At 39.6% G+C, this 20996-nt stretch overlaps 1 protein-coding gene across 4 annotated transcripts in view; it reads left to right on the plus strand.

The window, feature by feature from the left end:
• LOC124166613 overlaps window positions 1-20996 on the plus strand; it is a 313116-nt gene that overhangs the window by 74789 nt on the left and 217331 nt on the right. Inside the window, exon 1 of one of the 4 annotated variants that reach the window (XM_046544230.1) lies at window positions 17454-17582. The exons of the other annotated variants lie outside the window; for them this stretch is intronic. The gene's annotated coding sequence lies outside the window, so the exon portion shown is untranslated. Of the gene's footprint in view, window positions 1-17453; window positions 17583-20996 lie in introns of those variants that run through there. 4 annotated transcript variants of the gene reach the window in all.

The following is a 20996-nucleotide window of genomic DNA, read 5'->3' on the forward strand; positions in this document are numbered from 1 at the left end:
GATGTGATTACATTCCTGAGACGCGATATGAATTTCGTTGTATTTGGTATTATGAAATAATTTTAATATTAATTTTCTTTCTGACGCGCTAGACACCCATTTTTATTATTATAATTATTTTTTCCTTATCTTGACCTTGTTTAATTCATGTTAAAATAGTTCTTGGAGTGTAGGTCAACGTTGACTTACACTCCAAGAACAATTTTACATATTATTATACTTTTATTGGAATTTAAAGCATCTTTTAACACCTTATGTAAAATGAAGAAATTATGCACATTCGATATTACTTGATTGGTGGCATTTTAACTTAATATAAAATTGGAATTTCACAAGATTGATTTCTTTATGATATCAATATCATAGTTATGTGGACATGAGATATTTGCACCCGACCCTTTTCACTGAACTGCCACAGACCCTTTTTGAACTACCTTTTAGGACGAGCGTTTTTATATCACGTTGACGTTTATTGAATGTAAGAAGATCTCAGGCTATATTTTATCTTTTCTTCTATTCCTCTTACACGAAGTTCTTCTTGTTCTACTTTTCTAACTATAGCAGTCTCCTTTATTTAACTCACTTTCATTTTCTATTGCTTGAGACAATGGTACAAGTTGGCAAACTATGTCGGCATTCACCTACTGCTTGCATTATTCATCATTGCCACGTCGTAATTCACCGCTTTGTTCAAATGCGTTCGCATGCTTCATAAGAATTATTGGCGAAGAAATTCGCATTTGCGTATCAATGGGGGAATAGTATCATGCTTAAGCCTATTCTTAGGCAAACGTGCTTTCTCTGCTGAATTACTGCAATGAATGCTAAAATGAAAACTAAAACCATGTAACTGCTCCAGAACTTGACACAGGAACCGTCGTTTGCAACTCGTCACTGAGGACGATTAACAGTTGGTATTTAATGTTTATTCACCGTCCAAGTAAAGTGAGACTCTGATATTATATGCAGCTTGTGGCAGTGTTGAAGTATTAGTTGCAACTATTGCGCGCTTTTTTAACAATCAAAAAGTTTTAGTGATTCATATTTAATTTTGTAATAGAGAAGTGACCATGTATTTTAAAGGTAATGTAAGTTCATTAGCCTTCGAAAATATTCATCCTGGATGACAGCCGGGTCACAGGATTTTGGGTTCTTGAAGTGCTGCATCTTAAATGGATTTAATCCATGCAATCTGCAAAGAAACTTTCGGTGTAGATGATAAATTTTCTCTTATTTTTCATTTTATTGATCAATTCTTAGTCCAAGAAAAATCTTATATTTTTTCCCTTAGGTGGAGTTAATATCTAACGCTTTAAAAAATTATATTCAAGAAAGTGTTTTTTTCATGCAATTAATAGAAAAGAAGGATTTCAGTCGATTTCATGTAATTCGTCTAAAACTTTCTCTTCGATTGTAAAATGTTGAATTCTATATAATACCACGTGTGTTGTCATTGCTGTCTTTAAAATTAACCTTAATTGATACTGATTTTAATGCTCGGTCAGCATTTACTTTCATGACTTTCATCATTTATTTCGGTCAGCACTTACTTGAAAATAGAAATGAAGTTAAAATTGTAATTGTAGAGTACTAATACCCCGAAATGGGCCGAGTTAATATTTTTTCAAGCTTTTCAAGCTCAGGAGGTTGTCTACTCGCTATCAGATGAGAGTGAGAGCTGTCCTTTTCTCCGGCCGAATAATCAGGGTTGCCTGCGTTCCGGTCTCGGGTGCATCGCGTTCTCCCATCGGGTCTATAGACGCGGGTATGACGAAATGCAGTCTCCCCGTGCGTGCGTGTGGGAGTGAAACGAGGAGAGTGATAGGGCAATTTGAGGGGCGGACGGAGAGTTTTTGAAGCTCGAGGCCCCGGGGATGTGGACAGAAGTGATGGATCTCGGACCCGTGCACAGTTTACTTTAATGGGATTCCTCACACCCGCCGTGGCAGAGGAGAGGAATAGAAAGATGGAATCTATTTCGTGGCGGGCGGATGGATGGCCAGTTTCCCCCCAATGGCTCTCTCCGCTCAGAATTGACAATGCCACCTTCTAGCTGACTGGTTCTCCCGAGATTTCTTGAGCCCTCGGTAATTTCTCCCCTTCGCCTGCCAGTATGCGTGATTGGTCTCGTTTGGCTTTCGGTCGCCCCTCAATCAAATTGTATTCTTTTCACTTTCGGCCGGTCGTCCCTCGAGGGTGGAGGAACCACCAGCTGTCGTTCATCAACTCCTAATGCGTCCTCCATTCAGGTCTATCGTTCAATTCAACCGCTCATTTTTTTTGTTCCGTTTGGTCCCTCCTAAAATGTGAGCGTTCATTTTAGCACTGTGGCTTATGCATGGTGGATCATGACCGTGATCAAACGTTTCATGCTATTCGTTATGGTGCAGATATGCGCCTTTGCAGTCGTGATACCCTTTATTTAAAAAAATTATGATAATATTATAACAGTAAAGAGTTACCTTTGTGAGAACCCGTGCTCCTTACACTAAAACAACTTAGTGAAAACTGAAGAAAATTTAAGGAAAATATAATAATAATAATGAGTATATTCATTTTCATTTTCCCTTAAGGTTGAATATTGTTAAAGTTGAACTTGTTAAAAGTTAAAAAATAGTGATAAAAGGAAAAAAGAGGGGGAAATTGGCTTTATTTATAGTATTTTGTTATTTACCACCAGAAAGTAATTTTGAAACTCGAATGTATTTGCGTGTATCCCGATGTCTGTTCAGGCGAAGCTTCCCAATTTTTAAGTCCCTTTGACGGGACGATTAAACTGGTGCCTTAAGGAAGTTATCGATAAGAGTGACTTATTGCATGCGCCAGGTGGCACCCCATGCCACTTCATTTCCTCAGGCAATGCTTCTCGTCTTACGATACCATCTATTTTTAACGATGCATGCGACCTCAGTTTTTTTACCTCCAACCTACAACCCTACAACTTCCAGCGAAAGTCTCAATTGAATGTGCACTTTTTTTAAGGTACTTAAATCATTCAGTCCGGAATGCGAATCAACATTCTGTTCATGTCCAGCGCTAAATTAGGATTAACCCGTCCCTGACGTCAACTCAATGGTTGAGACCTGCCAGGTGGACCAAGTACGAGGTGGAAGTCATTTTGTGCGTTGCGGAATTTAAATGAAAGTCTTTCTTGCGAAGGCGCTGCATTTTGTAGTGTTTGATCTGGGAGTATTTCCCTCTTTCATTATCCTCTGTAGAGGAAGGATAAGGCTGAGATCCTTTACAAATCGGGGTTGGCATGCATCCTTGTCCATTCTTTTGCATGTCCACTTCCACGCTACCCGCATTCTTCCTCCCCTTACCCACGCCATCACTCAAGCCATTCAACCTTCTGCTTGGGGTTGCAGGCCTTCGCGGGTGACTGTCACAACTCTTTAGTCATTCACGTCAGGGAACGAATGTACACTCTCCCTCTCTCGAATATACTTTCCTTTACTCTTCATCTTCTTCTCTAGCACTCGCCTCAGAGAGGGTTTCTCACCGTTGATCATATTTTCTATTACTCCACGCCTTACTGAAGGAGTCACTAATGGCTTTCAGATTACGTGCTTTTCTACGGTTGATTAGAGAATTTATCCGTCGCTAATCCAATTTCATCCTGGTGGCTATCATTTTAACCTCACACATTACTTTCAGGTCCGATTCATTTGAAAAAATGAGAAGCATAAAGTATACAAAGCTTCTCCATGGCCGGAGAAGGAGGAATTTTCCCCCGCACCATGGGTGCCTAATAAGAAAAAAATAATCATTAGTATTATGGTATCCTCATTTTGTCCATGCAGTGCTCATGGGGACTTGGGCAGTAGCATGCGGTTACTCCTAAAGGTGACTTAAAATATGGTCATCGCCGCTGGGAACATCTTCGAACTGTGGATTTTAATGAATTTCTTTAATGATTTGAGTATTCTGTATTTGCTAATTTGTATGAGTCATACACAAATTAAATATTCATTCTATTTCTACCAAAATTAACCATTTCCCAATACTGAATCCACCCCCGTCATTCCATCATGAGCCTGGTATCCCGAGACCTCATTCTCAAATCCTGGAGTTGGCTCTTCGTGTGGTTTGGTGTAGATACCATCTATTACATTCCTTCTCCTCTCTCGAAGCTCACATTTTTCTCCGAGCTCGCCTTGCCCGCGGAGAGCGTGCGACACTGAATATGCATACAACGCCCCTCCCGATCGTCTCTTTTTTTTGGTCATATTCTCCCATCGCATCGGCTCCTTCCTCTCTCCCTTCGTCAATCTCCTCCGATTAAGGTCGCTGATTCGTCCTGCACTTCAACTCACACACACACACACACACGAGAAATCTCTCCTCCGCCCTTCTCCGCTTGGCTTTTTGCCTCGAGTCCTCCTTGTATCTCGCGGACGATAAGAGGGCCGACAACTGATGGAAGATGTCGGCCGTTGCTCAGCAGGTGGCCGGGACTGCAGCGGACGTCCGTCGTTGAGGCGAGAGGCCCCTGGAGAAGAGGATTAGATTGGGATTGAGTTGAGAGCGAGGGAGTGCAGCGGGAGGAGGAGGTGGAGGGGAAGGGCGATGGTTGTATATGGCAAAGATCGGAGGTAATTAAGGGAGATGTCTCGCACTCGATTCCTCTTTAAACTTAAACAACAATTTTTGTTTATTCACAGATGAAGAAAAGGGTGTCCAATTACCGCAAAGTGTGCCACCACTCATTAAACTAAAACAAAAAAACAAAAAACCCTCCTGTGGTAAGATATGGAGTGATAATACTTAGTACTTTTCCACATAAAACATGCAGCATTATCAAGACTCATCTGGAGTCTTGATAATGCTGCAGTGCAGTGAAACATATCGACCCTGTTGAAATAAAGTTTTATGTGGAAAAGTGCAAAGTACTATCACTTCATATCTTTTAATGGACCTCCAAAAAGTATCTGCCTATTCAATTCAATTTACCTCCTGTGGTAGTTTACGGGAATATTACTTCCTCACCAGGCACTACCACAGCCGCATGCACACTAACCGACCGGATTTTTTTTTTTTAGTTTGACGAGTGGTGCCAAATTTTACGGCCATTGGAGATCCTTTTCTTCATCCGTTAATTTACCGAGGCCGTAGAGATCAATTACCTTTGCTCAATAATTTTAATTCATGTTGATGTGTTTGGTTCATTAATGTTGTTTTGATTTTGATGATTTGAGACAGTTGGGTTTTCAGGGTTTACCTAGGGATTTGGTTTATCATTTTGGGGGGATTGTTGTGAGGAATGGAAGGCTACTTTTTGGCTCTACTCCGTTGCACGAACGTAAAATTAAACAAATTTTTAGGGCTGATATATATGAAAGAAATTAGAATACACAGTTTACGCAAAGCTGGTCCATGGCTGGAGAATAGGATTAGGATGGGATTGAGTTGATAACGCGGGAGTTTAGTTGACTGGGAGGAGGATGGGAGATGTGATGGTTAGACAAGGTAAGAATCGGAGTTATTTTAGGGTGATGTCTCGCACTCGATTCCTCTGTAACGTTTAACGACAATTTCTACTTATGCTGATGTGTTTGGTCAATTGATGTTGTGTGGACTTTGACCCTGGACGTTTTTGACTTTTCAAAGGTCCGTGATTCATTTCCCGGTCCAGGGGATTTTTTTACTCTGGCAATTCATGTATATTTCACCGCCGTTCACGCGGAAGACTTCGAAATCTCACATGAGACGTTAGGCTTTCTCCATTCGAGGGAATTATAAGGATGACCTATGCGATGGAATAGCTTATTAACCTTTGGCTTGATAAGTTATTCCCTCGAATCTTTCCTGAAAGTTTTGCTCCAGTCATCAGACGTGCTTAAGTCCAGAGATCGGAGGCCATTACACTCTCTAACGTTTAAAAGCAAATTCTGTTTATTTTTATGTGTTTGTCCATTTATGCTGTGTTGACTATATTAACCTTGGGGTTGGTAAGCTATTTCCGCCAATCTTCCTCGATAGTTTTATTCCTGTCACTAGAGGTTCTTAAATCCAGAATACGCCTCGAATGAAACTCAATCATTGAACGTAGAATTTGGCAGAGCCCGTAGCTTCTCGTAGCGGATACCGTAAGAAAAGTTGTACCGCGTGACATTGGATTAGTACACGCTACGATCGTAATCCGTGCTGCTTATCCGAAACCCTGTTAAAAAAACTTGAGAATCGTCCCCTAAGCGACCAACTCACGTATCGGTTCAGTTCCCACCGTCCGTTCGAGGAGGACAACGGCATCCTTCCCATTGTGCATAGAGGTCTTCAGTCTCATTCCGTTTTTCTCATAATCTAGCCAGTGGAGACCCAAAATCTGTTAAGCCTGAATCACACGATTTTTCCCCATCCCTCTTGAGGGGCAACTCCAGCGAACGCTCCACCGATCATGGAAAAAAATAACCGTTTCTCGCGGTCATTTTCCGCGATGACCCTAAAGGCCTGTTTACACGATTTATTAACACGTACGATTTTATGTCTTTTTGCATGAATGATTTTTGTGGACCGAAACGGAACATGTACGAATGCATGAACCAAATTAGAACAGGTTCTATTTTCTGTGCATGCATTCGCACAAGTTGGGTGGTTACACGGTGCATTTTGGCGTTCATTATCGCGTTCATACGTTTACATATTAACCCGTACGTGTTAATGTACCGTGTAAATCGGCCTTAAGGATGGGCTTTCCATCCCTTTATCCATCACTCGCCACGTTCCTTTTTCCGTCAAATCATACCTTGCACCTTCCTTCAGCCAATCAGAACGCACGGCTGCTAACAGAGATTGTAACGCCACGCTTGGCTTTTGATTGAATGAGAGTTTTAAGTGAATGTGACGGAGTGAGTGATAGAAAAAGGGGCGGTGAGAATTAACGTGTGAAAATATTGTATCGAGCGGTCATTTATTTGGTGTCTATTAAGCTTTGACTGGAGCTACCTCTCTGAGGGACGAAAATAATGATCGTGTGATTCAGGCTTTAGTATTAGAACTAATTATTTTCAACACGATGAGGCTGAATGAAATTATTGCCTCACGTAAGGACAGTGCTTTTAACTCCAAAAGAATCAAGTCTTCCATAAAAATGGGTTTTTTATGCTGAAAAATCGGGAGCTAAATCTTCTCTTTTTCTAATAGTCACTCGATTGAAGACACGGAATAGATTGTAAAAATTAACGTAAATAATCTCCGTGGAGAGGGAAAAATTCTCTTATTGAATAACTTAATTACAACGACGTCTATATCTTGTGTATAATTTTTGCTCATTATTGCAGTGATCTAAGGCAAAAAACGATGATCACTGTAAGATTACGTCTGAATAATGCACTGGGTAACTGCATGCACTAATTAGAGATATCGTTACGCTCCATGACATTAAGTGTCACTTTTTGCCATAATCCCTGAACTTTTTTCCCACCTCTTAACCTCTATGTTTAATGTTGAATAAGAAAAGGCAGTATTGGAACTATAAGTCGCCAAATCGGCCTTCACCTCGCACACAGCGCGCACAAAGATAAACAAACATGGCAGAGTGAATGAGGACGTTATCGGAAGGTGGAAGAGTAGGCAGAGAGTGGAGAATGGGCGTTAGGTGGCGCTGAGCGCACTTGCAGTGTTCGGTAATGACAAAACGATGCAAATTACTCGCCGGATGCAACCGAGAGTAGCACTACGGACTTTGAGAGCATGAGATGCACCTACTTATTAACTTTGGCCGCAATCCATGTAGCTGTATGGAAACGCATATCGGACAGACAAGCAGACATCATATTTTATATATATATAAATATACTATTGAATTCACTATGCTATGCATTTAATCCTTTATTTTACTTTTTTCCCATTATTTATTTTGTTTATTGCTTTCTATTTCGTCACCGCAGTAACCTCCATTGCTGTTGTTCCTACCGTCTCACTGTGATCATATTCCCCTCTTAACATCTTTACCTCCGCCACATCCTCACCCGCGGCCTCGCCCTTAGCCTCTCCAACCATACGTTTCTCATCGATGTCTGGCGATCACCATGTTTCCGTGTATCTCGCCATTTGAGAAAGATCTAACTCCTTGCTGTCTTCTAGCGCTACCGTCGCTATATGAGAATATGGCTGGAGCTCCTGGAAGTAAAGCACTGGGTGGGACACATTCGTAGGCTTTGTTATTTATATGTGAGATAGTGCTGTTGGAAGAGTAGGTTGAGAGCCATTAAAGTGAATCAGTGGTTTATTGGAGACTTGGTTTAGAGGATTATACGCTCAAAATTGTTTATGTAAAGATATGGAGTCAATGCTTCCGCAGAGGTTGCTGAGCATTCCTCTTGATATTCCGGTGCTCACGGCTGATAACCATATTATCTTCCTCTAATACAAGGAGCAACTTCAAATCTATATAAATATAGATATCTTTTGAATGGAAGTACAAGGAGGCGTGGATGTAAATTTGAAAGGAGAAAATGAAAATGCCATCAAAATATGAGACAGTTCTGATTAGTAAAAGTGTAAATAAGTCATTTATATCATTTTTAAATTCAAAGAAATTTACATTAAAGCCCTCAAAGATCAGCTTATTAAAATTATCACTTGCTTTTAGCGTGTAATATAAAATATTATTGAGGTAAGACGTGATTTTGCGTCATATACCCATTATTAATATCACCTATCTCTCACTTGAATTTTGGTTTATTTTCAGCGTTTTTTATCACATTTTGGAAGAAAGTAGTTTATAGTTTATGAAACTAGGTGTTACTGGCGTCCTCTTTTAAATGCAACCTTCACTATAAGATCGGTAATCATTCTGATATCTTAAGTACAATATGTTAGACGGAAATCGGTCGTAAGCTCTGCTGGATTGCGTTTCTTCAAGAGGCATTTGTCACTCATGCATGAGAAATAAAGTAATTTCTTTCGTAAAAGACTTAATAGTTTTTGATATTATCGCTTTTCCCCTATTTTGATGGTCATCATGATATTTTTCCTTTTTTTCTCTCTTGAACTAGGACCTGGGAACGCGATACTATCGTCATTTTGAACTCTACCAATATTTCCATAGCAGCAGAGATAGACTCTTTCACATTGTCACGATTGACGTTCTAGTTTCATTCACCTTTGGCCATTCACATTTGGTCGTTTTCATTTATGAGGTCATTTGGGCACGGATCATTTGGCTTTCCTTTTCATTTCTTACATATGTCATGGGAGTGGAAGAATTATGGTGCATACGCATCCATTAAAAATTATGAAATCCTTTGGTCATGGTTTTAGGAGTCTGATGCCATTGTTCTTTTCACAGTGCTATTGATCCGTTAAGGATATCTATCGATGTAAGCGGTTGAAACGTGACGGTCGTTGCTCCCTAATGCTCTTCAGACTCAGAGCGTAGGTAAATAAAACGAATTAATGGCTCAGGCTGAGAGGTAAGTTTAATGAGGGCTCCTTCATGCTTAAGGCACTTGGGTTGAAGAATGTAAATCGGTGTTGGTTCTCTTCTTTAATTTTTCGGTGTGATTGCGCATCGCCTATTTTTACTTTTTTTGATGTTTAGGAGTAAATTAAAGGCTTATTTATGATAAATTACCTGGTGAATTCGATTTTCCATTGAAATTTATAAGTGTATGTTAATAAAGTTCCCGATTTATATGAGTAATTTTACGGGAATTACCTTCCCAGGAAACAGATTAGGTAACCATGAGTCGCACTTGATATTAATATTTGACGGCCATAGATTAAAGTGATGACTTCAAGTTCTTAACTAGGAGAGATATTCTGAGTGATAATTTTATATTTTATTAAAAAATACCAGCACTTGATCGAATGTTATAATGTAGTCTCAAAATTCGTTATAAATCTGTAGGGAGATTGGTTTGAGCAAAGGAGAAGTTTTATCATGAGATAGAAAATGTATATGAAAGCTATATAAATTATGGCATTAAAAATGACCGTCAAACTTTTAGACTATCAGTTGGATCGCCTATTTCCGTTAGTTATTCCACTCTCCCCTTTCATCATTTCTCTCAATTTACACCTCATATCTTCCGCTACCATCCGTCGTGTTGCACTCGATCCCATCCCGCCGTTCTTTACGTTGAGGGCCACGCCCTTTCGTCCGCCGAGCAGGCCGAAATATCAATCAAGAATCACTGCTCGTACGTAATGCCGTCGGAGACCTTGCATCAGTACTCCCCCGGGGAGAACTTCTGATGCTGTTACATCGTCCGCGGTGGCACCGTCGAGGCTTACCTCTGCCGGCCGCAGTCAAAAGGGAAGCAGGCCGTGCTCTCTCTCCCAACATCTCCCCAACATGTCTCGTCGCTCTAACATCGACATCCATTCGGTTGATTAATTGCTGCCGGCAGGAAAAATCGATCGCTTGAGACACCGCGGGTAAAGTAATAAAAGAATCGCGTTGAAAAAATCCTTTGAGCGCGGCTTTACGTGTTATCGTTTGCGTTCGTGAGTAATATTTAGCGTCCTTCGAGCTATCTTAGGCTGTCATTTACCGCACGCTTAGCTTCGATTTTCCGGCTTTCTACAAGGCCTTCTATCGCTTCATGGATGGAATCAGTGGTACTCGTCTATGGACAAGTGAGCTTTTTCGTGGCGGCTTTTATATTAAAGTATTTTTCCAACTTCAACGTATAAGGAGGGACGAATATTTGTAATTTTGCTTGGAATTTCGTCAATTATTGTCAAAATTTTTTGTGTATTCTATTCTGTTCTTATATATATATGTGTATACTTTAAATTATATTACTGAATTAAAAACGCGATCGTAACATTTTTATGTAAAAATATTGTATATCGTTGTCATCTTTGTATTTTAGATTGTTCATGTTTTCTCTTTCATAGCCCTGAGGATGATTTTAAATTAATCGAAACGTTGGCTATAACTTGTTTTATATTGACCTAAAACTCCAAGAAATATTATTAAATGTCAATTATTGACTAATCATGTATATTTCCAGTAAAATTCATGTGGTAGCAAATTGGTGAGGATAGTTTTAAGCACTAGAATAAGTGGTCTTATTTTTACTCACGTCAATAAATTGTCACCAGTTCACCTCAATTACCAATCGAACCTCTTTCAACCCTTTGCGTTATTATCGTAATATTTGTGGGACACCGATTGGAAAGTTTCTTTCAGTTAAAAAATTTATTCAGTCGCAACTTTGTAGTGACGTTATGGAGGATTAATTCATTTAATTTGACCGCTCTTGTCATTTTGGAGATAAGGGAAATAGACCCTTGATATTTAAACCCTCTTTCCTTAGAAATATATAAAGACCATAAAGCAGTTTTCATTCTGATTTTTTTTAAATTATCGCAAGGAGACCATGGAATGAAATCTTCTCCTTATGTCAGTGATCTTCGTATGCATTTGAAGAGGAATATTCATAAACATAATTTGGTTGCAGAAAGTTTCAAGCGAAATAGATAAAGCCAGTACTTAGTAAAATGGTTTGTGTTGCCAGAACGGAAGTAAAAATGCAATTTACAAACTAAGTAGCCTTACTCATGGATTCCGCCGGGATAGCACTATATATTGCTTCATGGTTCGTTTTTGTAGTCACGATACAGGCAGCTTTATTTATTCAAATCATTATCAAGTGTTGAATATTGTACATATTACATGTATACAATGGAAGGAAAAAATTACGTTTGTAGTCAGAGAAGAAAAAGTAGAGAGACGCTAACGTAAGTGGTCTCAGGTTTTATCGACTACACCTTGAAGGGCAAAAGGGACATTTCGGAAAGTTGCCAGAAATGGAGTGAGGGAGGGGTCGCTCGAAATGGAGCAAGACACAAAATACCGTTGCTGTCGCATCACTTCGATGACTGTGCCACCAAAGTGCAGCCAGGTGCACTGAATGCACTTACTGTCGTAGAGTCGCTTGGGGAAGCTGTAATTATGACGATGCACTTAAAATGAAACGTCTTGTCCCGAACAGAGAAAGTTTGTGTTCGGCAATGAACTGCTCACTGTTTGCGAGGCTACCATAGTGAACTTTCTCGCATATTATAGTTCTTGCAACATACAGCGAATGAAATTAAAGCCAAATTTTTTGCATTATTCATGGATTTTAAGCTATCCCTGAGGGACGGTGAATTGATTATATTCTTTAGCTTGTTACTTTATTTCTTTTCGCTTTTCTGTTGCAATTCTCTCAGAATGAGATACTAATGTCACTTATGTTGCCTCTAGCGAAATTAGGCCCATCGAAAGAATTTCGATGAACTAAATAGAGGAACCCTTGAATAACTGTACGTAAAGCTACGTGTCCACTGGAGTTTTCGATATTGAGTTTCGGGAGTGGAGTCATCAGTGGAAATGAGAACGGACCACTTAAGTGACAACGTGCGATAAGATTTCAATTGATTACCAGGAAATAATAAAACTTGGCTATTTCCACAATTATTCGTAAATTATTTTGGGGCTAGGACATTTTTATTCTTTCTTGGTAGCCATGAGGTAGTTCCATCAAGTGAAGCCTCAAACCATTGACAGATTTCAAATGTAACCACAAGGTCAAGTATGACTCCCAACTCTCGAGACATAATCTCAGAATTCGAAACAACCCTGTTCCTTGAGACTGATCTCAGCATTTTAATAGCGGCGTGATTTTCACTAATTTTCCTTGAGATAAATCTTCGAGACTCGAGTCTCGGAGAGCTCTTGAAGCCCGTCTCCAATGGACACAGTTGTGAGATAAATCTCGATATCAAATCTCGCGATTGGGTCACCAGAGGATACGTAGATTAAAGTCCATTACATTATGGTTACTTCTCCCTCTTGATCTTTTTTCACTTCGGCAAAGTCTTAACGGGTGTCGATCCAGAGAATCCTTCAATAGTGTTTATCGCTGGCAATTCTTATATCTTTGTGTAAAAGTATTATTTGCAAGCGCTCTCTTTTTTACCGTATGCCCACATGCATGACCATATGTGTTTTATAATGATGTATACTTCGTTTCATTACAATTAAAAAGGGTTACTACATTTAAACACCTTGAACGTTTTCCAGCAATCACTCGTATTTAAAAAAATGTTCTCATTTCTGAGCGATTGGGTGACACAACCAAGTTTTTGAGTGTTTGTGACTGGAAACACTATGTGTGATAAATTTCCTTCTCGTGTTATATATAGAGCCGTCATCCTTCCAATTAGCTAATAAGTATTTAAAATTGCCTACAAAATCAGAGAATAGCATTTACAAAAATATGAGATAGTTGAAATTTGCTCTTACAACCACTACTGCTACATATTCATTTGCTATTAGTTTCCTCATCCTCTGAAATAATGTCATATAATCAGTGGCGCCGACTCCATGGGGCCTGAGGGGGCTCGAGCCCCCTCAAAAATTCGTTGTGGGTGTGAGGAAAAAATGTGTCAGGCTTGTCGATTTTCCCCGGAGTGTCCAGATATCGAGATTCGAGTTATCAGGGTTCTAATGTTGATCATATGACTCTTCTAAAATGCTTAAAACACTTAAAATCACTACCTATAAAATTCCCGAGGCAAGATCCCCGGTTTGGGCCCCCCCAATATTTTTTGTAAGCCGGCGTCCCTGCATATAATGAATCTTTGGCTAAATTCAATGTTGCCTCTCAAATAATATTCTTAAACATCAAAGCCCAAGGATCTGCCCTTAGGTCGGGAATTCAAGGATGATAATGTGGTAAATGAGGGATTGCGTAATTTGGGTTTGAAGGAAGGGCGTTGGCTTTCAGTCTTATTTTCCTGCCCGCTCGACCTCTCTATGTCCCCCCTAAAAGCTAATCACTGATCAAACATTAGTGCTTTCTCTTTTCCCTTGACGCGTGAGAGGTATTCTTGGCTCTTTGTGTTGGACCATTTCTCTAAAAAGCTGCGGGCGAGAGTTCTTCCTTATCTAATTGCCTCTCTGCTCAGGACCGAGATTTGTAATATGACTATAATTTAATTACGGTTCAACATCACAATATTATGAGAAAGGAGTCTTTATTTGTGGTGTTACACGTTTAATCAAATTTTACTCCACCGAAACTGCGGATAAGGACTTCAAAATTAAAGAGCCTGAAGACATGTATTGAGAGTGCGATGCAGAGAAAAAAAAATCAAAAATTTAATTTTTCAAATATCGATTCCACCGCCATTTTCAATAAATGGCAAAAATAATACTAGTCCAACTAAAAAAATGTGAAAATGGAGTTATATTTGTCCTCATCCGTTGTGTTCGCGAAACATAGCGGGCAACATCAACGTTCTCCAATGCATTTGAGAATGATTTTTCCCGAGAGTTAAGATAAGTATGAAGTATTGCAGTGTGGTGAACGATAAAGAAATTTGTGCACTATGAAATATCCTTTGACGCAATTATTAAAACAGACGGAATCAATTTTTGAAAGCCATTTTTTAGCAATTCGGTGCAATATTGTATAATTTTACGATGCAAGACCGAGCGTATATCAAGATAACATTTATAGCAGTAGGAAAATTTCCTTCTTTAGGGAAACTCGGTCATCATTTGGGTGTTATGCGGTGTCAATACCCTGCCTGTCGACACTGACCATATTCGGGCACCATGTGAGATTTGAATAAATAAAAACTTTTATTTGCTAACCCTTCTGATTGTTTTTACTGCATTAAACTTCTTCGTAATGGATCTTAGGGCCTCAGCAATCTGTTTATCTCCCAGAAACACAATTTTCAAAAAATTGGAGTATTTTAGAGTATTGTGGACCTTTTGTGAAATATTTTTATTTATTCATTAAACTGTACGCTTCGAACTTTATGGCATTTGTGCGCGAACGGTAACTAGCCACTCGAATTCAGAAAATTAACATTTTCTCCGACAATTTCTCGTATAAGCCGTGGTTTTCGATTCGATATGAGTCGTGGAACTGTGCGACTAATGATACTGCTGCGTTTTTAAGTACCCACGGGGTTGGTAGTCGATGAGGGAGTTTCAAGTGGGTGGGCAGTCTGTTGTCGAGATACCTGACGCGTCGCGGCTGCGCTGGCTGGCGGATTCCTTCTTCCTTTTCTTTTCAGACGCGAGGGAGACGGAGGAGGAGATGGAGGAAGCAGACTCCCTCCTGCGAGAGCTGTCCAGTCGAATTGACCCAAATAATTGATGCAACATGATGCGTGAACGTAAGAAAGAGCGGGTTGCGTGCTGGCGGTCCGGGAAAAAGTGTCTGAAGCATGAGAATCGCGGGGCTGACTTGGGAAAAAGGGAAGCGTACGACAACTCCCAGACGGTAAATACTGAAAGGGAGACAGATGAGGGAGAGGAAAGAGCGAGTGAGAGAGAAAAAGATAGGCGCACTGTCTGGTTAACGCTTGGGTGGGGATCGGGTTGGTGTGGTGGTTAGAGTACTGGCTTCCCATCCAGATGGTTCGGGCTCAAATCCTGGCGATGGCAGAGATTTTTCTAGGGCTTCCCGATCCCTACGTGAGTGCTTTGAGGAGGGCACTTCATGTGAACCACTCTGTCCGTCGGATGGGTCGTTAAGCCGTGGTCCCCTTGGCGCCTTTCGCTTAGAGAGGGCTAATGCCAACATCGGGTTTCTCTCCGCCATTTCCTCCTGGCAGAGAATTTTTCAGCGGTGGAAGAGATTTTTTAGAAGCTAATCGATCCCTACTTGATTGCTTTGTGGAGAGCACTTCAAGTGCAACACTCCGTCCGTCGGATGGTTCGTTAAGTCGTGGTCCCCTTGGCGCCTTTCTTTAAGAGAAGGCTATTGCGGACGCATGGTTTTTCTCCACCCTTCCTTCCAGAGTCAAATGATCATAGCTGTTGGTCGCCTCCTCCAAGTTCCATTCCATAGGGATGGGCCACGGTGCTTCATGATTAACTGGATGGGCTTCCGATGATTGTATTCATCCGTTGGTAATAGTTCGGTATGTATTTCCTTTCCTTATCGTTCGTGCCCCGGCTTAGTGCATTATGATTTCACGAACGCGTGATTCACATGCTAATGTAGTCATAAACAGTCTGCCTGCCAACCCTTTGTTGAATTTTTGATCCTTCGCTTATGCTAGTACCTACTTCTGTTTCTCCTTTCACTAATAGTTTCCTCGGCTGGTACTTGACTGAAGTCAAAGTGCTCCTTCTGCTCATAGCTTAATGGTTTCGTTTAACCTATGACCTCAATTCTGAGGAATCGCGTTTCGCTCTGCTTCAGTTCCAACCTAAGAGCTTTAGGTTGAAGCGCGGACATATTGTCTGCAATATTCAATTTTTGGAATCTCATTACGTGAGCCATTAAAATGATGGGCATGGAATACGCACAAAACAATGAAAAAAATTTCAGCGGGAGTGCTTAAAATAATTTTCCACTTGCTAAAGCAAGCTACATGGGGTTACATAATCTGAAATAAATTTTTTATGCTGTTTGGTGTTCATTTTAATTATAATAATAAAGTTTAACAAGACTTACCGCGTGTATATTCATTTTGGCATACGAATCTATGATCAGTCACTATAGATATACGGAAGAAAGAGAGATGCAGCAAATGCATATCGGAACTAGAACTTTTGTGCTATTGCATGATAAGGAACTTTCTTTCGGAAGACGCCCGGGCGTTGGCTTCAATTCAAATCATATTCGGATCTGAGTATCTGATGACTTAAATAAAGGCAAGGGAATCGTTTTGTAGGAACGATGATAGGCAGAGTTAGATGCAGGATTGATGCTTGACTAGCTTAGACTTGAGTGGTGCTTGCAGTCTTGATTCATAAATAGAAGTTGAGAATATATGACTTTCGGGCGAGGTTTTCGGTGCGTCAGGTTACATTTAAAAAAATTCTGGAATGATCACATCATATTTGTCGTTAAAATGTTTTCAATTTTGTGTACATATAATTCCATTATTCAGTATCTCATTTCATGAAAATAAATAATCGACGATTGTTAGACAATTGTTCATGAATGCTCTTACTTTTTACTATAAAATGTTTGATGGAACTAATGCACTCGAGAATTAATGACTACATTGACTGAATCCTGTAAACATTCCAAGTCATAATTCTTTAAGTACGTGGCTGCCCGAGAAAATGAATGACCCCGTGCTTTAAATGTGAGAAATTCACACTCCACTCGCGTCCGTATGAGTGAGCTCCACCCTCACCTATTCCAACCACTCTTCGAGTTGAACCACTAAGTTTGTGAGCAGTAAACTATAACATGACTCCCAATTTGTCGGATATCTTTTGAGTTTAAATAACTTGGATATCCTGGAAAACTCTTTCGTGGCTCATCAACATTATTTATAATTCTCTTGAAAACATTATCAAGTATCGTCTTCATCAAAACGACGATAAATCATTTATTTAAAAACCCCACAATCATGCACTCACGCCAATACTTTGAAATGTCCACTCAGTATAGAATTTATTCAATATGTATTTTATTTATTGAAATTCAAATGTCTAGAAGGAAACATTATTGTTATCTTCCTAACAGGAACTCGTTTTCTTTGTCGTCACATTTCCTCGTGGAATGATAGGCGAGGGTGGTTGTTGGAAAATGTATCGAGAAATAATTGCGGCATCAGAAGAGTGATGAGGCTGGACCAGTCCAAATTACAGCGGAGGGAAGGTATTGTTTGCTTTTTTTTTGTCGTGTCATATAATCTGTTTTTTGCCATCACTCCCGGGAGACGGGATTTCCCTCCCTCCTCCTTTGACCTCTCCCCCCCCCAACATCTCCACCCTTTAGCTCCACTGCTACCTCTTCCACCTCGTGTTTGATCGGGATTTGCTCTGAGGCGATGCTTTGCACCAAGGGGACTGCATAGATTAGGCTCGATTTCGTCCCATAGAAGACTGATTTCTGTTGCCACTTCGGTCGCATTTTAATCAGTTTTCTAAAATATCCGCGGCGCGTTGATGAGTTCAATGTGATCCGCTATTTTTTTTCCAATGTTCTGAATTATTTAGTAATTACGATGAATAGCATTGAAAAGCTAAGAATTTGATAGATCACATCTGTATTTAGATAAATATCGGTTAACCCATTTACGGCCAAGGTTAATATTCGGTAGAAATTTCGAAATTTATCATCATATTTAGGCTCAATCGGTACTAGAAAAGAAATTTTGAAAATTTTGAGCCCCTAAAAAAATTATTTATACCAAAAAAATAATGGTGCGTTTTCGCACCTTTGGCGGAATGTGGGTACTTCGGTTAACATACCTTGAAAAAACAAAATCTTTTTCTTTTCCACTGTTTTATTTGTATCCACAAAAAAACGCATAAGTTAGTATTTATCATCACTATTTAAATATTCATACAATATATAAACCCTTTTATTTATGAAAATTATTAAAACACTTTGGATGTAAGGGCACATTACATTTTACACAAACATATACTGTGTGGTTTTTACATAGCCTGCACCTTCTCCTTGACACATTTTTCTCGATAATATGGCCTACATTATCTTTTTTGATGTCTTCTGGTAAGGAATTACGAGATGGTCTGCCTTTTTTCGGATTTGATGGTCCCTCTTTATGTATATCATCGCGATTGTCAATTGTAACTCGGTCACCTTTGATCAAAGTTAGCGCAATATGTGATCTAAAATCAATTTGAGAGATCTTGTGCTCTGTGGCCTTCCTGTAGATTTTCCATGAATTGGTACACACGCTATCTATTAAATTAGTAAATAATGGCCACCACCACTTTTTCCCTCTGATTTTGATTCTATAATTTGCGTTCGCATTGTCGTGAAGATCTACTCCACCCATATGCTTATTGTAATCCCCAATGACAAGAGGTTGGGGAATTGTCACCTCTTTTCTTTCCTTACGGCTAAATCTTTTCGCGCTACCTAAAGGGAAAACTGGCAATGTGTTACTAGCCACAATTACAACAGAGCTATCATTCCATTTGACTACGGACAATTCAGATTCCTTGTCAAAAGCATAATCAAATGAGCCGCGAGGTTTTTTACCAAGAGTCTTTGAGTCTTCAAGCGGGCATTTTCCAGTCCTATTTTCCCGAATGGTTCCAATTGCAAAGGATCCCCTTTCTTTTAGTGTTTGGAACAAGGACCAGGAAGAAAAGAAGTTGTCAAAAAATAGCCGATGCTGTGCAATATCAGGAATTATTTTCAAGAAATCCAAAACAACGCTAGCTCCTAATCCTACCTTCACTCCATCAGGGTTTGATTTAGCCCCTCCATATGGAATAAATTGGAAGAGATAGCCATCTGAGGAGCAAAGGCACCATAATTTGAATCCAAATCGAACTGGTTTATTTTTTATAAACATTTTCGCTGAGTGGCGTCCAAAATACGGAACCATTTGCTCATCAATGGAAAGGTTGTGAGAAAAAATTCCAAATTGCAAAAACTTAGCATTCAATAGGGAATATATTGGTCTCAGCTTAGCAAATTTGTCAGTTTTGTCGAGAAAAGAGTTGTCAGAAAGGTGGATATTCTCCTTTATGCTTCTAAATCTCTTTCTACTCATAGTTTTACGAACTAATTCAACGCATTTATCCTCATCTTTAGACCAGTACATGTCCTGCTGAGGGAGCACATGATACCCAGAGAGAATCAAAATACCAAGAAATTTTTTTAAGTCTACAATACTAATGTTAAACTCATGCCTGTTATTATCACTAGCATACTTTTTTGTAAAAAATACCATTTTCTCCAAAACCTCATCATCAAGAAACAGGTGAAAAATATCTGATGGAGACATGCCTCCAAATTCAAGTTTTATATTATCATCATATTCCTTCTCTTTAAATATCGGATGACACGAAAACTTAACATCAATGCCTTTTTTCCATTTTGGAAATGAGTCACTTTTGTCTGAGGATTGGATACCTTTTTTTCGGCGCCCTGACGGCTTTTCTTCTGCTTCTTGCGCACTCAGCTGGTGCTCCACTATACCATCGCCTCGATGCACTTCAAATGTTCCCGCGATGTCGTTGCTGATCGGCTCTGCAGTTAGAATGTTGTCATCGATGTCCTCTTCATCCGTCAAGTTGTCAACGTCTGGTGGTATGTAGACAACATCCGTGGCTTCATCCACATAATCCAGGGTTTCCTCTAAAGTGGCCAGGATTTCTTGAGTGGACATACACCTTCTTTTATTATCCATCTAAAGCAGTCGTAAATAAGTTTTAGTATCGGCAAATTTGCAAAAATAATAAAAAAAGATAATATTTTTCACACTTACGTTGCCAGAAATGTCGATGATCTTGAAGCTGAAGACCCGGTTACACACGGCACACCTTACTACTGCGTATATACCTATGGGAGTGTACCTGCGTATATACCTTCTTGAAGCCTACTTCTTGAGTTGGAAGGTAAACTCTATGGATGTCTTCGTAGTGGCGTTCTGTTTCTGAATGACCATTGCTGTTTGAGAAACTATACATTACTCACAGTCAAGAACCGACTGGTCTCGTGCAGGGGTGCTCATTAGTTCACAATGTATCTAAAGCCGATGTCCCACGGTCAAATTTGCGTCAAAATATTTTGATCAAAATTTGATGCAACTGATGCGCACCCTGTCCCACGGTCAAAATTTTGTCCAACTGGCTTTTGGTCCTATCGTTTGTACAAATCACCGATTTGTACAAATGGATAGGACAGGTTCTAAATTTTCATCCAATTGGATGAAACCAACCAATCACAGGGCCTTTGACAAAAAAGCATCGCCAAGCGCTGACACACAGGCCAAATACGTTAAACTTATTTATCGTCTGCATGAGTATTTTAATTAATAATTATGTATATTATGGACACAAAAATAAACTTTGTTGTATTCCACACAGTATGCATTAAAAACCCAACCGGTTTCCACTTTTTCAGGTCGTTATCTTAATCGTAAACCTCTAGATAAGGACCTGAAAATATCGAAACCGGTTGAGTTTTTTCATTAGTATTGTATGGAATACTAAAAGGTTTAGTTTTAAATTTATAATATCACCATACCACGAAGTGAATTCACAAAACATTATTTCAAATATATATATACGTTCGTGATCGTCTATT

Source organism: Ischnura elegans, chromosome 1 (assembly GCF_921293095.1).
Source record: "Ischnura elegans chromosome 1, ioIscEleg1.1, whole genome shotgun sequence".
NCBI classification, from domain to species: Eukaryota; Metazoa; Arthropoda; class Insecta; order Odonata; family Coenagrionidae; genus Ischnura; species Ischnura elegans.